Source organism: Elephantulus edwardii, unplaced genomic scaffold (genome assembly GCF_000299155.1).
Source record: "Elephantulus edwardii isolate Elephantulus edwardi_28Jun2011 unplaced genomic scaffold, EleEdw1.0 scaffold00040, whole genome shotgun sequence".
NCBI lineage: Eukaryota > Metazoa > Chordata > Mammalia > Macroscelidea > Macroscelididae > Elephantulus > Elephantulus edwardii.
Window position 1 is genome coordinate 3,114,607 of NW_006399790.1, and position 16,453 is coordinate 3,131,059.

Sequence of the window (16,453 nt, forward strand, 5' to 3'; positions counted from 1 at the left end):
GGGTATCGGTTGCTCTTGTGTCATCTTTTGTGAGTGACATCTTGCTTTGCTCTTGAATATTGTGTGGGATGGTTTGCTTTCTTCGAGACATTGGCATGTGCTTTTGAGATCAGATGGGTAGCTACCAAGCTTGTTTTTGTTTTTTTAAAGGGTTATTACAATGTGTATAAAACTAATGAGGATATAAAGAGGATAGACTTTGAAACATAGAACTTACAATTTACTTATACACGTTGCTAGTTGCTGTTGCACTGAGTTCTACTCATATGGACTTTGTACATTTCAGGATGAATCTTTGCTTGATCCTTTGCCATATTCATGATTGTTGGTATGTGTGAATTAATTGTTGCAGCTGTTCTCATTCAGTCCTTTGAGATCATCTATGTTGTTGTTATGTGCCATTGAGTTACTTGTGACTCATGGCAACTCTAAGCACAATAGCCCTATATCCTGCTTTATCCTGTGCCAATCTTATTGTTTCCGACACACCTACCTTCATTACCCCAGTCACTGAATCAATCCATCTCATCGAGGGTCTTCCTCTCCTGTGCTGTCCCTCCACCCTCCCAAGCATGCCATTACTCTCCAAGGACTCATCCCTGCTTGCAACATGTCCAAAATATGTCATATGAAGCTTCAGAATCTTTGCCTCCAAGGAGCAGCCTGATTTCACCCTGTATAGGCTGAACCTGTTTGTTCTCCTAGCAGTCCATGGTATATTCAAAACTCTACTCCAGCAGCACAGCGCAAAGGCATCATTTATCTTTCTCTCCTCTCTAGTCATTGTCCAGCTCTGATGCATAGCAAGTGATTGCAAAAACCATGGCATGTATCAGGTGCACCTTAATCTCCAGACTGACATCATTGCTCTTCAGTACTTTGGAGGTCTCTGACGGTAGACTTTCCCAATGCAATTAGTCTTTTAATTTCCTGACTGCTGGTACCAAGAGTGTTGATTGTAGAGCCAAGCCAACTGAAGCTGTCAACAATCTCAGTCTCTTCATCATCTATCATGATGCTGCCAAGCAGCCCAGTGGTGAGAATCTTTGTTTTCTTGATATTGAGCTTTAATACATATTGAAGGCTGCAATCCTTGACCTTCTGCAGCAAGCATAACACTGTTCTTTTTTTTTCTCATTTATTTAATATATCCTTCTATTTTCTTGATTTATTACCTGGTTATATTATCAGAGATCTGTCACTCCTAGGCTTCTTTTCACAATAGCATTAGAAGCAATCTCTTCAAGGTGATTAATTTATTGCAAGATTCTTCAGATTGCTTTAATCAGCACTGGACAGCAAGAAGCAAAACTTTCCTGATATTTTTACTTGTAACATATAAATTAAATTAGAAATAGTTAGACAACCATGTTAATGCATTTTCTTATATTGTTGGCTTTTAGCACAGTTTACGACACATAACATCTGTTCTCTTTGCCAGAGTAAATCAATTTACCCTCTTTTATCTTCAACTTTATCAGTAGAAGGTAGAGGAAAAGTAACAAGCAATTAAGATACTTCAAGCTTCTTGCCTTAAGGCTAATCAAACACTTACTCTATACTTTTGTAATAATACTTTGTAATTTGGTGAATGCAAACCTTTTATTATATGCCTTTAGTCATTTGTAATATAACTACATTGAGTTTCATTTATCAAAAAGGTTAAAGAATTAATTTAGTAATTTCTTAACCCTCAAAAAGATAATTTACCCTGCTTTTAAATGTTTCCATTATCTGCTCACACTGGTTAGAAACAGTTTTATGAGTTTTAGACCACCTTGATGACAATAGAACCAGCCATGATGGCAAATCTATCTCGGTAAATCTTGAGTTTTGACAGAATGCAATTTTAAAAATAACAATAGGCATCATTTAGTTTCTGCTGTTTCAGGCGCTATTCTAAGTACCTTCGGTACTTAAACATGTATTCTTATAACAATATATTTACATTCTCAATTTTTACAGAAAAAGAAATGGAGACTCAGATTAAATGACCCGTTGAAGTCTTATAGTCGGTAAACATTGGAGGTAAGATATGAATTCAGGTCTATCCAAATTCCCAGCCTACTTTCTCTCCAGTGGCCAAATCACCCTATGCCAAATGTCATTATTTCCAATTGTGCCCTAAATGAAAAACTGAGAAGATATTGGTCAATTCTATTTTGTCTACATTTGAGGATATGTGAGAGGATTCTCATGATTCTGATAGTTCACAGTCTGAAGGGTGGGGAAAGCAAATTGGAAAATCTTTGTTTCACAATTCTGTTTCTTATCTTTGCCGTCAACTTACGGTGTTTATGACACTGGAATATAGTATGTTCCTTGTTTGGTTTCAATTCATCTGTTATTTTTGCTTTTGCTCCTATTTTTACTCAGTGTTAAAAAGGTGATTTCCCAGAAGTCTTTTGGTTTTCAAAATTATATTTGGCTTGTATTCCTCATAAGGAATTCTGATGGTTTAACACTTGACTTTAAAAGTCTGACAGTTCAACCCCCACTCAATGCTATGTGAGAGGAAAACCGGACCATTTGCTTCTATAAAGATTACAGCTAAGAAAACGCTATGGGAAAGTTAAACTCTGTCATGTGGGAGGTACACGATTCAGATGTTGAAAGCAGCATCTTGCAACAACAGTAGGTCCTATATGTAATAAAACTTCAACATTCTGTGGTATTACAGTATGTGATGATAAATATTTATTTTGTGGGACTAGGAGAAAACTGATATGAAGTATTACCTTATTTAGAGTAAAACCCCCAAACCATACTCACCGCCTTTGAGTTGATCCTAACTCTTTGTGATGCTCCTTCATGTTTCCCAGGCTGTAAATCTTAAGGGGAGTAGATGGCAACATCATTCTCCTACAAAGCACCCGGTAGATTAGAACTTCTGACCTTTCAGTTAGTAGCACAACACAAAATGTACTGTGCCACCAGAGTTCCTTTACAGAAGGCTCGCCTGCTAATTTTTGTTTACGTTTTTGGCAGGTTGGGATGATTTTTCCCTTAATGGTGAGTTCAATGAAAGTTTATAAAGAATGTTAGGTTTTCATTCAGTCAGTTATTGCATATTTTGTTTTCTGACATTCCTTACAATACCCACTATGTGTGATCAGCTTCTTATTGTATATTACTTTTTCTTTCATTTTAATAAGTGTAGATTATCTACTCATTAATTTGCACTCCTTTTTCCTTCCCTCACCATCCCTTAATAACCATCCAAGTGATCTTTTCTCATGCAAACCTTTCTATAGCTTTTTATAATGAAGGTCTTATACAATGTTTGTCCTTTTGTGACTGGCTTATTTCAGTATAATGTCCTCTAAACTCATCCATGTGATGCAGTATTTCATGAATTCCTTATAATTTATAGCACCCCACTGTGTGAGTGGACCATTGTTTCTTTATCCATTGATGGACACTTCAGTTGTTTATATTCTTTGCTATTGTAAATAAGAGGTGTACATATATCAGTTCATGTCCTAGCTCTTATTTCATTGAAGTATATACCTAATATATTGCTTGATCATGTGGTATTTCCATTTTCAACTTTCTAAGGAAACATCAAACTGATTTTCATGGTAGTTATACTATTTTACATTACAACCAGCAGTGTAGGAGAGTTGCAATCTCCTCACATACTTACCAGTATTTGTTTTGTTATCTTACTAACCTTGGTTGGCTGTTGTTGCTAATGCAATATGATATTGAGATAATGCTTTGAAAATTCTTTCTTCTATGGGCGGCCCTTCAATAGTGATGTCCCTTGCATCAGTTTTTGCATCAAAAACTATCACTTCTCTACATGGTGTTTGTGGCCAATTATTCCATGATGGTAGAGCCTAGAAGCAACTGGAAAATGTGATCCAGATCCTGGCTGGAAGATTGAGGAAAGGCCTGTAGAAAAGGGATCATACAGTATAATGTCATTTCAAAGAGCCTTCTCTCCCCTTGCTGCAGAGGGAGGACCAGTTGAACTCTCAGCTTTAATTACTCCCCCCACCCTTGTCACAGTCACAGTTTCCCTGTACATGTTGCTTACGGAGGACCAGTCAGCTGCTGAGATGGAGCCAATGTGCTTGTTCTAAGAAAATGGTTAAAAAACAGTAACTAAGGGTGGGTGAATTGGAAATATTTGAGAGAAGATGTGGAGGAATGCAGTCTTACCCCCAGAGCCCTCCCAAGCCCTCTGGCTTGGAGAGCCCTCTGCATTCTGCCATACATGCCAAGTTTTATCAATTGTGAAAGAAATATTTTTGGATCATAATATGACTTCTTCCCTAAAGGAAGATTAAGCAAATAAATGTAAGGTCTAGAAAACCCTTCAAAAATAAATGCATCCAAGCTTGCAACTAAATCTATGATTAAGGAAAAAAATTATGTGTGTGCATGTATTGGCAGTATTCAAGGATTTTTGTTTTCCTGCTCTAACTGCAGTTTTAAAGGACCAATAGATTGGGATTCCCTCTTCCTCTTCCAGTTTGCTGGCAGACAATTGAATGCTATTTTCCAGCATATGAGTATCTTTGTGCCAAACCAAGTACTCTTTCCCTGTGACACAAAGTGGAAAGATCCCATCACCTTCCTCTTCCAGATAGTGGTTATTAGCTGACATAGGAACTACTTCCCTAGGACTGAGTTATTGAGAATGCATAGATAAGAATGTTTCTATAGATAGAGAAACATTGGAGAAGAAGGCCTCTGCTGCCCAGTCCCTCCTCCCTAGAATATTAAGACACCCTGAAAGGATAAATTAGGAGCCTACTAGATTCTAGCATGTTGTTGTTAGTTGCCATCTAGATGGCTCCCAACTCAGAGGGACCTTATACCCAATGAAAAACAATGCAGCACTGCCCAGCCCCGCAGTTCTGCACTGTCTTCATGGTTGTTGAGATGCCCCATCAGTTATGACCATTGTGTGTGCATATTTCATGAGCCCTCCAAACTACGAAGCTCAGCCTCTTCGCAATAGATCCACAAGGCTTGTCTTCCTACTCTCCTTAGTCTAAAAGTTCTACTAAAATATGTTCAGCAGCATAAGCAACACACATGCCCTTGGTGACAGAATGTGAGATGCACAGGGATGAAACTCAAGTTTCCTGCATGAAAGGTTCCTTTTCTGAGAAACCGATGCATTGCATAGGATGAAAATGCAATCTGTCATCTAAACAGGAACATTTTCATAGAAAGTGAAAGAGAGTGCTATTAAGAACTAGTAAAGCATGTATGGAAACTCAAGGAGGGAAGGGGTGAGAGCAGAGGGGTGAAGATGGGTGGGGCAAAGATGGGTATGAAAGAAACCACAGGGTTGCACAATTTGGTGGGTGGAGGGAGGTGGGGGAAGGAAATGAGAAGGATCTGGATGAAAAGACAGTAATGATGGACAAAGTCCAGTGGTGATTATTTTATAAAGATAATGCCGGAAAGTGATTGTATGAAACACAATGTATACAAACTTTGTATGCAGACCAATTTTACGAAAATCCAGAGCATCAGGGACAGTGGTTCAAATAGTTAAATGCTTAGATCTAAAACCAATACAAAACTCTGTCAATCTCATTGCCGTTGAGTTGCACCTGATTTACAGTTGATCGTCCAGTGGATTTTCAGAGACTCTGCACCACACAAGAGGAGGTTGCCTGTCTTTTTTCTATAGACCCTTCAAGAGCAAACCAAAACTACCTGACCTTGGATTGGTAGCACAGCTCCTTTACCTACTAGACCACAGGAGTTCTAAGGCTTGGATACTAACCAAAAAGCTGGTGAGTCCGTTCAGAGGCTCCTAGGAAGAAAGGCCTGGTCTCCTTTGAAGACAACAACCTTTGAAGAGCCTGTGGAGCACAATTCTACACTGCTACGTGTGGGAACACCATGAGCCAGAATCAACTTGATGGCAACTGGCTTATTTCTTTTTTGTCTCAGAGCAAATAGGACTATCGGGGTAAATCGGAACTCAATTCTATTAACTCTGATGCTGTTTACTGAGTACACTTTTGAAGACTGGAGGTCTTAGTTTTGTGTACAGAGAGCTTGTAAGAATAATTCTCTGATTCAGTTAATATTTATTGGATGTAATAGTGAACTTTTGCCCTTATTGAGTTTGCTGTTTAGTGTGGAAAGTAGTAAAGCTCTTTCTGTTCAGTGTGATAAGTGATGTGTTAAAGTATGAAGTGGGTTACAACTCGAAATTGTGGGGTTAGGCACATTTCCATGAAGGGAGCCATAGTTTCTGAGCTACTCTCTGAAGTGTGATTAAAACTTATTGGGTAAAGTAGGTGCGGGAGAGTTTTCCAAGCTTGGGATATACACAGACTGGAAATTTGTTGTTGCAGATTGCTGCTGATTGGATCTCATGGTGACTTTATATATAATTGGTATTGTGGTTGTGTACCATCGAGTTGGAACTGACCCATAGTTGTGATCCTTCAGAGGGTTTTCAGAGGCAGTAAATCAGACAGAAGGAGATTGCTCATCCTTCTCCCACAGAGCAGCTGGTGGATTTGAATGCATAATTCCTTACCACTAAGCCACTAGATTATAGAATGAAACATTGCCTGGTCCTGTGTAATGTTTATGACATCTTTTATCTTAGGTAGCAAGATATTTGCTATGGTTGAAACATAGAGTGCAAGGAGAGGAATGAGGCTTATGGTTGTAGAGATGGGAGAGGTTTGCTCTCAGATGCTATTTTCTGAGTTGACACATAGTCCTCTAAATTTCTAAGCCAGATTCATACTTGAGCAGGGAAGAAAAAAGTGAAAAAACAAAACAAAACAAAAAACAAACCCAAAACAACAAACGAATGACTGGGAAAAGACTTTTCCAAACCGTATACTCACTGTCATTGAGTCAGAACTGGCTATAAATCACATGGAAGATTTGCTGTCATTCTCCCACAGAGCAGCTAGTGCATTCAACTTCATGTGCCTTTTAGTTTCAGTACAACTCTCTACCCTATATTCCAATAAGAATCTATTGACCCATATCTATGTCATGCTCTCTCTGTCTGAAATTTTGGCAACCTGACATCAAAAAGACCATAACAAAAGAACATAATCATAAAATGAGCAAAGATCTTGACTAGATATTACATCAGAAAGAACATTCAAATGGCCACCAAATGCAAGATAAAAAGCTGCTTAGTGTCAACACAAAGAGAAATGCCAAACAAAATCACCATGAAATACCATTTTATTTCTACTAGGATGGCTAAGGATGACACAAGAAACGGCAAAGTTCAGATCTGTTCTTTATAGAATTACTGTGAGTTGCAGTAGACTTGATGGCAACTCACAAGAAGAGTGGCTAAGATGAAAAATAAAACAAAAAAATTAGTAACTGTTGGTGAGGTGGGCCTGACCCAAGTCACAGTATTTTTTCTAAATTGTGTATAAAAGCTGAAAAATGAGTAAGGAAGACGGAAGCTGAATTAATGCCTTTGAATTATAATGTAGGTGAAGAATATTGAATGTAATAACCAAATCTGTTTTGGAAGAAGTGCAGCCAGAAGGCAAGGAGGCTGAGACTTCATCGGGGAAAAAAATCAGCATGCTTGGAAAAATTAGATCAGTGAAAAATAGGAAGGCAGTGGCTGCAAATGTGAGCTTAAACAAAGCAAAATTGTGAAGATGGTGCTGCATAGAACAGTGTTTTGTTTTTGTGTGTGTGCATGTGTATACGGTTGTTATGAGTACAAACTAATGCACTGCCAAAAGCACTAATATATCTTGGAGAAAGTGTGGCCAGAGTGCTCTCAGGAGACAAGAATGGGGAAGCTTTGTCTTATTTTACTTTGAGCATGTTGTTAGAAGGGAGGTTTTACTTGGAAAGGGACACCATGCTTGGAAGGTGGAGAGTCAGCGAAAGAGAAGACTCTAAACGAGATGGCTTGACACATTGACAACAGCAGTGGACTCAGGTGGCTCAGAGATGGTGAGGAGGGCACGGAAAAAGACAGTGCTCACATCTGTTGTTCAGAGGGTCACTGTGAGCCATACTACACTTACTAGCACATAACAATAACAACAACATAATTTTTAATCCATGTTGAGAAAATGATTTAGGCTTTCTCCATCTCTTCACTCTAAGGAGAGTGTTTCTGTATCTTTTTGCCTTTTAGAAATAGAAATTTGTGTAACAGTGAAATTTTTAAAAAAAATTAACTGGTGGGGGAGGGGAAGAGTGCAGTGAGTGAATGAAAATTCAACTTTTCTGTAAACTTTAGTTAGAATCACAATTTTTTTTTAAAAAAGAAATTTGTCTCTTCTTTGAACTTCTTTAAAATATCCTTCCCTCCCTAATCAACCTGTTATTTAAAGGCCCTGTAAGATTGCAATTAAGCTATATTTGAACACTATACAATAAGCACTTAGAATCTCAGTATATTTCTAAAGCATGGTGTAATTTTTCGTTATTGGTGATTGATACAATCAAATCACCTCTATATCAATGACATCTGTGTTTAGAATAATTGGTAGTTCCAAACTTAGAAATTTGTAGAGAGTCATGTTTCACGTTGACATGTCATTCTTTACAGAGAGTAATCATAAACCTACTTGATTTGTAGAGTGCCCAGGTTGGTTCTGACTGGAAAGCACACAGCAGCAACAACTACTGTCCTGGTCCATAGGGAGTTGCACTGCTACCCCTTTCTGACGTTTAGAGTCTGCTTAGCTGCTCAGAGGAGAAGGATCAGCAGTCTCCTTTGTAACTTACAGCCTTGAAACCCCGGTGAAGGATCAGCTATGCATTGTGGCAGGGAGAGAGAAAGAAGGGAGGAGACAGACAGACATACACACAGAGAGAGACACTTGATAAACTCTTTACTTGAACATACATACCTACAAGCCTGTTCATCCATCCATTTGTCTGTCTGCATATCTAGTCTCTCAGTCCTTGGCTGCATAATAATGTGTACCCGTTCTACTTTTGTGATTTTAAATGAATTTCAGTTAGGACTTTTGAGATTGCTTTGATCCGGACATAGTGGACTAGACTCAGTCTTATGAAAAATTGTTCTTTAGCAGCTCATTAACTCTGAGCCTGGTATGTAAGTAGAAAACAAATTTGACACTCAATATTAGAGCTTTTATAGACAAACTTTGGTTAAGGAAAGAACCTCTCTATAAGAAAAGAGAAGTAAAACTTGAAGAGAATGAATAAAGAGATTGGGTTTGCTTGGCTCATGCTGGACTGGTTAGAAAGTTAAGCATTTGCAGTGCCTTAGGATCATTTTTTAATAACTCAAATAGTTCCTCAAGAAACATTCCCCAAACTCTCATATTCTGATTAAGGCTCCTTCTTCCCTCTTTCTTTTCCTCTCCCTCGTCTCCTTCCTTTCCTTTAATAATCATTGCCATGTTATTTTACTTTAAACCAAAGAAACAAAACAGATTGTCTTCAAATTGATTTCCAACTCGTTAGGTGAAGGAAATTGTTAAATGCTCACTTACTAACAGGGCAGTTGATAGTTTGAATCTTCCCAGAGGGATCTTCTAAAGAAGACCTGGCAGTCTGCTTCTGAAAGGTCATAGGTATGAATACCCTATGCAGCACACTTCTACTCTGTAACATTGGAGGCTACCATGTTCCTATATAAAAACCAACAGCAGGCAAGCCATTTCTGATGCAAGCCACTTCTGATGCAGAGGACTGTCCCATAGGATATTTTTTATTTGTCCAGAAATACCACTCCCTAGGATATTTTCATTTTAAACAGTTATGAACATATTTTAGTGACAATGTGAATTTTTCTGTGACTTATTTTTCTCCTTAACATCATGTATTTGAGCTTCATCCATGTTGATAACTGTCATTTGTTTTACTGGCTTATGCTTTTATATGAACACATTACAGTTCATTTATCTATTCACTTGTGGATGAGTATATGAGTTGTTGCCAATTTTCTAAGGTACACAATTGTGCAACGAGTGTAGGTCTTTATCCCTAGTGGTTCAACAATTAAGCTCTTGGCTGCTAATTGAATGCTTGGCAGTTTAAACCTACCTAGCAGCTCTGTGGGAGAAAGACCTGGTCATCTGCTTCCATAGATTTCAGCCAAGAAAACCCTCTGGAGACATTCTTCTACCTAGTGAAGTAAGCACTAGGGAGATGGAACTATAGTGATTAGCTTAGTCTGGGTAGGACCCTCCTTTGAGACTAGAGAGTGGTGTTACTCTAACCTAAAAGCAAGGTTTCTGCATTATTATGAAAGGTGGCTCTCCAGAGGTCATCTTCTCTAAATGTTATCTTCCCCACTGGTCATCCTCTTCAGAGGATATTAGAGAGGTAGGATGGAGAAATGTATTCTGGCCAGAAACTTGACTGCAAAGCTGTGCAGGAGAGAGAAGTGAGAAAGGCTGGAGTGAGAGTTCCTAGAGCAGTGGAAAGAGAGGGGTAATAGCAGTAAGGAGAGGCAGTAGGAGTTAGACTTGAGAATTATGTAGGAACTGGGAGTTGGGGTTTTATGATTATAGGGAGGATAGGGAAGTATACTAACTGCTGATAGGTGCTGTTGAGTTGATTTTGATTCATAGCAACCCTAGGTACAACAGAATGAAACACTTCCCAATCTTGACCATTCTCAAAATTTCTGCTGTGCTAAAGTCCACTATTGAAAGCCATTTTGAACAATAAACCACAGTCTCTTTGAGGGTCCTCCTCTTTTACTGGCCCTCTGCTCTTCCATGTGTGACATCCTTTTCCATGGGCTACATGCCCAAAGTGTGAGACAAAAGCTTACCATTCTTGCTTCTAAGGAGCTCCTGACTTCACTTCTTTCAAGACATATTTGTTTTTCCTTCTGAAACTCCATGGCACAGTCAAGACTCTTCACTGATACCACAATTCAAAGACAGAAATTCTTCAGAGAAGCCCTTGACAGAATTTTTGTTTGCAAATTGCAATATGTCATTTGATTTCTTGACTGCTGCTTCCTTGGGTGCTGATTATGAATCCATGTAAAAGGAAGTCCTTGATAACGTCCATCTTAGTTTATTATGATATTGTTAATTGTTCCAGTTGTGAGAGGTTTTGTTTGTGCTCAAGTGTCACCCATACTGAAAGCTATGATCTTTGAACTTCATCAAAGTTGATTTGTTAGGCTAGGCTAAATTACTGTAACAAATATACCCACAGATGTAATAGTTAAACATTGTCCATTCTTTCTTTGGTTTAGAGTGTATTTTAAGTTGTTGATGTTGGTGGTAGGTGGTTAAGAATTAACATTCAACGACTCAAATGGATTTTTCCCTAGAAAGGGCGCTCTGATGGCTTAGTGCTAAGAAACTGTGCTGCAATCCCAAAGGCACGTGGTTTGAATACACCAGCTGTTCCGCAGGAGAAGGTTGAGCAATATCCTGTATGATTTACTACCTCTGAAAACACATTGGAGGGTCAGCTATGGTCATTTCTGACTCAACAGCAAACAGTAAAAACAACAATCTTCAGCATACAACTTAACACTGTCATTTTAGTACTTAGGAAAGGAGAAAGTTCATGGAGATTTAGGTGTAGGAAGTTTCATGGGCTGTACCAGAAAATGACGCCCATTAAAATTCCATTTTTCTCTTATTGAAGATAAATTTCTGGAAAGACCACTCCTAAACTGCAAGAGAGGGTGGGATATATGTGATGTAGGTGAGCGTAGATCTTGATGTACAGCTGACGGTCTCAGCCACAGGGAGAAGGGCGATGGTAGCTTCTGTATTTCTGGCTTGAGCAATTGGTCATTGATTGCACCAGAAACTGTGTTAGATACTTCAAGAGTAGGTTCTGAAGTGGAGAGGTGAGGAAGATGAATGAAGATTTCAGGTTGAAGTATCTTGAGTTTGATGTGCATACAAGCAATACAAGTGGAAACATGCAACCCTAGGAATAACCAGGCTGACCCTCACCCTGTCTGAACCATCCTCTTGGTCATGATTGATGATGGTGCAGATCATGAGGAAATGTAATTAGCAGATTGTTATCCAGTGTGGAATTCACCCATGTCCTAATCCAAGTGTTCGTTCACCTCATTCCTGACCTTGTTGGTTGGGAAAGGTGGGAGTTTGAGAAAGGTACTCATGTGTTTTAGATAGGATTCTGTTTAAGTGAGTAGAAAGGCAATTATTAGACAGAATAATCTGGGGTATATAACACTGCCCTAAAATTTAGTTATATGATAAATGATATATATTAACAACCTATAAAAGATGAGACATTCTAAGGGTTCCCTAAAAATATTAGCCTGTAACAGCTGAACTGCAAGAAACCCACTTTCCCCCTCCCCCAACTATGAGGTGAGGTGATAGCCATTGACTGGCCATTTAAAGTTCAGTTCCAGCCTTGTGAGTATTGGAGATACAGATTTGAAAGTCATCTATTATTAAATGGTTGATTCTTGGGATTTTTTTTAAATATTTTTTTTTATTTTACACTGGTTTACTTACAGAGTTCATATACATTGTTTTTCCACACCAGATCTTTCCCATTTCCCTTATCCACCCTTCCCTCCACCCATCAAATTATGCTGCCCTATGATTAACCATCACTACCTCCTGCCTATCCTCACCCCTCTACTCCCCCCACCCCGGCACCTTGGATCCTCATACACATTCTTCAATAATGATCTAATGCGGTATTTGTCCTTATGGGACTGAGTTAGTTCACTTAGCATAGTGCGCTCTAGTTCTTAGGATAATTTTTTGCTTAAAAACATTCTTTAGCACTCACCTTGAAGCCCATCTGCCTCTTTCTCCTGTCCACTTCTTCAATCATGTGACATTTCCAGGCTGTTTATCCCCAACCAATTTGACAGCTCAGTACTTGGAAAAGCTAAATTTAGTCTTCAAATCTGGAGATGTCTCCTTCTCACAGATTGTTTGTAAAAATGTCAAAATAATATCAGTGCTAGCATGATGGCTAGGGGATCCTATTGTTAGCATGACTCCAACTGGATAAGTGCTTTATAATCACTGCCTTTGATTGCATGTCTTTAATTCAGCTCTCTATGCTTGACAAAACAATTAAGATTTTAAACAAATTATCTACGAGTTGCCCCTTATTCAAATGCTTATTTATCTTAGTAGTGTGTGATTTTCTTTTCTTAGAAAACTGTATTCCCATTCTTCAGATAAATTGTGATTATTTCCCATGATCTTAGGTTTATAATTGAGTCTAAGAATTTGACATGTAAGGGATGGGACTGAGCGCTGTCAAAATTCTCTATACTGCACTCCGTATGGAAATAACTGTGTTGCTAGAAAATTCCTTCCAAAAGAGGAAAGATTGTGATTTTTGGGGTGTTTGTGGGTGCTGTGGCAGATATTTGGCTTTGGAATGAAAGAATTGCAGTGTATTCTCAGTCACCAATCATGGACAGATTCAACAGAGCTTCCATACCAAGACAGACTAGGAAGTAGTAATGACCACCTACTTCTGAAATGATTGGTTAGTGAAAACATTATGAATTGCAGTGGAACACTGTCGGATACAGTGTAAGGAGATTAGCACTTCCAGTTGGTAGACACTCAAAGTACAATTGGAGAGGAACTGCTGTTTCTCCATGTTCATAGAGTTTCTGGAGGCAAGCCATTTTGGAAGTGGATGCCACTCCGGTTTCCAAGCTTGTTTTAATTGGGAAGCTCCACCAAACACTGTCCACCATTGGTAACCATTATCACATTTGGCACATCAGTGTCACAGTGTTTGGCATCACTAATTTTTTTTTTGAAGATTCAAGCATCATGAGAGATGATGAAAAGATTGAAATTGTCAATAAAATATTTCATTTAACTTCAATCCACAATCAACACCTTTGGTACCAGGGGTCAAGAAAACAGGAGCTCTGGTGGCCTAGTGGCAAGGAGCTACAACTACAATTCCAGAGGCGCATGGTTCGAATCTCCTCCTGTACCAGTCAGACCTGATTTGACGGTACACTCACACAAAAATAATAATAATAAAAAGAAATCAAAAGACATATTGCATTAGGAAAGTCTACTGTCAGGGAACTCTCCAAAGTACTGAGGAGCAGTGAGGTAAATTTAAAGACTAAGGTGCACCTGGTTCAGGTTATTTCAGTCACTTGCTATGCATCTGAGAGGGAATTCTGGTGGCTTAGTGGTAAGGAATTGTACAGTCAACCCAAAGGTGTGTGGTTTGAATCCACTAGCCTCTTTGCAGGAGAAAGATGAGCAGTCTCTTGCCATGCTACTACAACCTCTGAAAACCTGCTGGAGTGTCAGCTATAGATTGGTTCAGATTCAATGATGCACAACATATATCTGAGAGATGGACAATGAATAAAGATGATAGAAGAATTATTCATGCCTTTCAGTTGTGGTGTTGGAGAAGAGTAATGAAGATCCCTTACTGACTGAAAAAAGAACAAATAGATAAATCTTGGAGAAAGTGTGATCAGAGTTCTTGGAAGAAGGGATAGCAAAACTTCATCTCACATAGTTTGGGCATGTTTTTAAGAAGGTCTATTTCTTGGGAAGGGATATCATGCTTGGAAAGGTAGAGGGTCAGTGAAAGAAAGGAAGACCCCCAATGAGTTGAGTTGACACATTGACTGCAGCAATGGGCTTAATATGTCAGAAATGGTGAGGATGGCGCAGGATAGGACAGGGATCAGATCTGTTGTTCATAGGGTTTCTCTAAGTCACACTTGACAGCAGCTAACATAATTTCTTTGATGGAACAACTTTAAGGTTGAGTTCAAATCTGCCTGCTTCTAATTCTACTCATTAGTTTTAGAAGAGCATATATCAGTCTTTTTGTACTATACAATTTAATTTAGCTCCAGATGTGTGTGTTATGATTTGTCACGTTTGTGGAATATAGATAATATATAAACCAGCATATGATGACACCTCTGAACCACCTAAGAAAACACTGAAATGCAAATAACAGAGAGTGGTAACCCTGGTAACATTGAATACTTTATAGTTTACATAAAAGTAAATAATTTGTAAACGCCTACTCTTTAACCATTATTAACAAATTACTTGTCACCTGAGTCAAACACACAAGTCTGTCAAATATTTGAAGACAGCTCTACCATCTATCTTTAGCTTTATCATTTAGGGCCATTTATTCCTTTCACCCTCATCCATTTATCATGTCATATGATTTGTAGCTATTCCTTGTCCTAGTCACCTTCCTCTTTACAAATGATTGCTTGTCAATACCCTCCCTAAATTTTGACATGTCCAGAACTGACAGTGATGTTCTAAATGTGATCTGTATAGCTCATTGCTCTTTATTTGGTGGTAAAAATATACTCTGAAGATAAGAAAATTGAGGAATAAGTTTATGGAACTAAGAATATTTTCTCCCAACTTTTTCTTTGGTTTTCTTCCCTCCCCCAGTCCACTCTGCAATGCATTCCTTATTCCAGCTTGTTGTCATACATGTAATACCTAATCATACATTCTTTTTGGACTGTTCTTCCCCTTACCTGTTCCAGTGCAGTCTTTATTATCTCTCCACTATTTTCCTATTCTCTCCCCAACCCTCCATTGTCAATCCTATTTTATAACAGCAGTGTTATGCAGTATGTGTCCTTTTGTGACTCAGATATTTCACTCAGCATGTCCTCTGTCTCCCAGCTTTTAAATATTTGTTACAAAATCTTAAAGCTATGTGTATATGTAGATGCAAAGAATGATCCAAGAGTTGTTTATTGTTAGCAAGTGCCTATTATAAATCTTTGCAATATAAGTACTGCCAAAAATTTCATATGATAAAATCTCTAAAAACAGATTTGTGATCAATGTTCTGTTTATGTTTTTAAAGATAATTTGTTAAAATATTGATTATACATATCAGTAATTCAATATATTCAAATTTGGTTAGTTGACTGTTATCTGATAATTCATATTATCAAAAAATAGTCAACTATGAGATGTCCTCTTATCTTTCCATGCCTCTCTGAGGATTGAAGACAACGTCAAATGGTGCTTCCTGTATACCAATGAAAGAATTTTTATTTTCCTTTTTAAAGAGAGGAGCAAACTGGGGGGTAGGAGTGGGCAGGGAGAAAAGTGCAACAATGAATGAATGGAAATCCAAAATATCTGTAAATGTTCATTAAAATTAATAAAATTTAAAAAGTCCTTCACCTACGAGTGATTTCTTCTTCATTTGAATTCCTTTACTTCTTTCTTGATACTCTACATCATGTTTTGGATATTTCTATCTGTGCCCAGTATCCTGTGAAAGAACACAAATATTTTAACAGTATCTTATATGTTGAATAAATAATTTGAGAAGCTTGGTTATATGAAGTAGAATGTGGCTTCGTGGTTAGAAGAAGACTCATTAGCAACCTGTGTTATATAGATGACAAAACCTTGCTTGGAGAAAGTAAAGACTTGAAGCACTTAGTGCAGAAGATCAAAGACTACAGACTTCAATATGAGTTACATCTCAAGATCAAGAAACAAAAATCTGGCCTCTCTCCTCC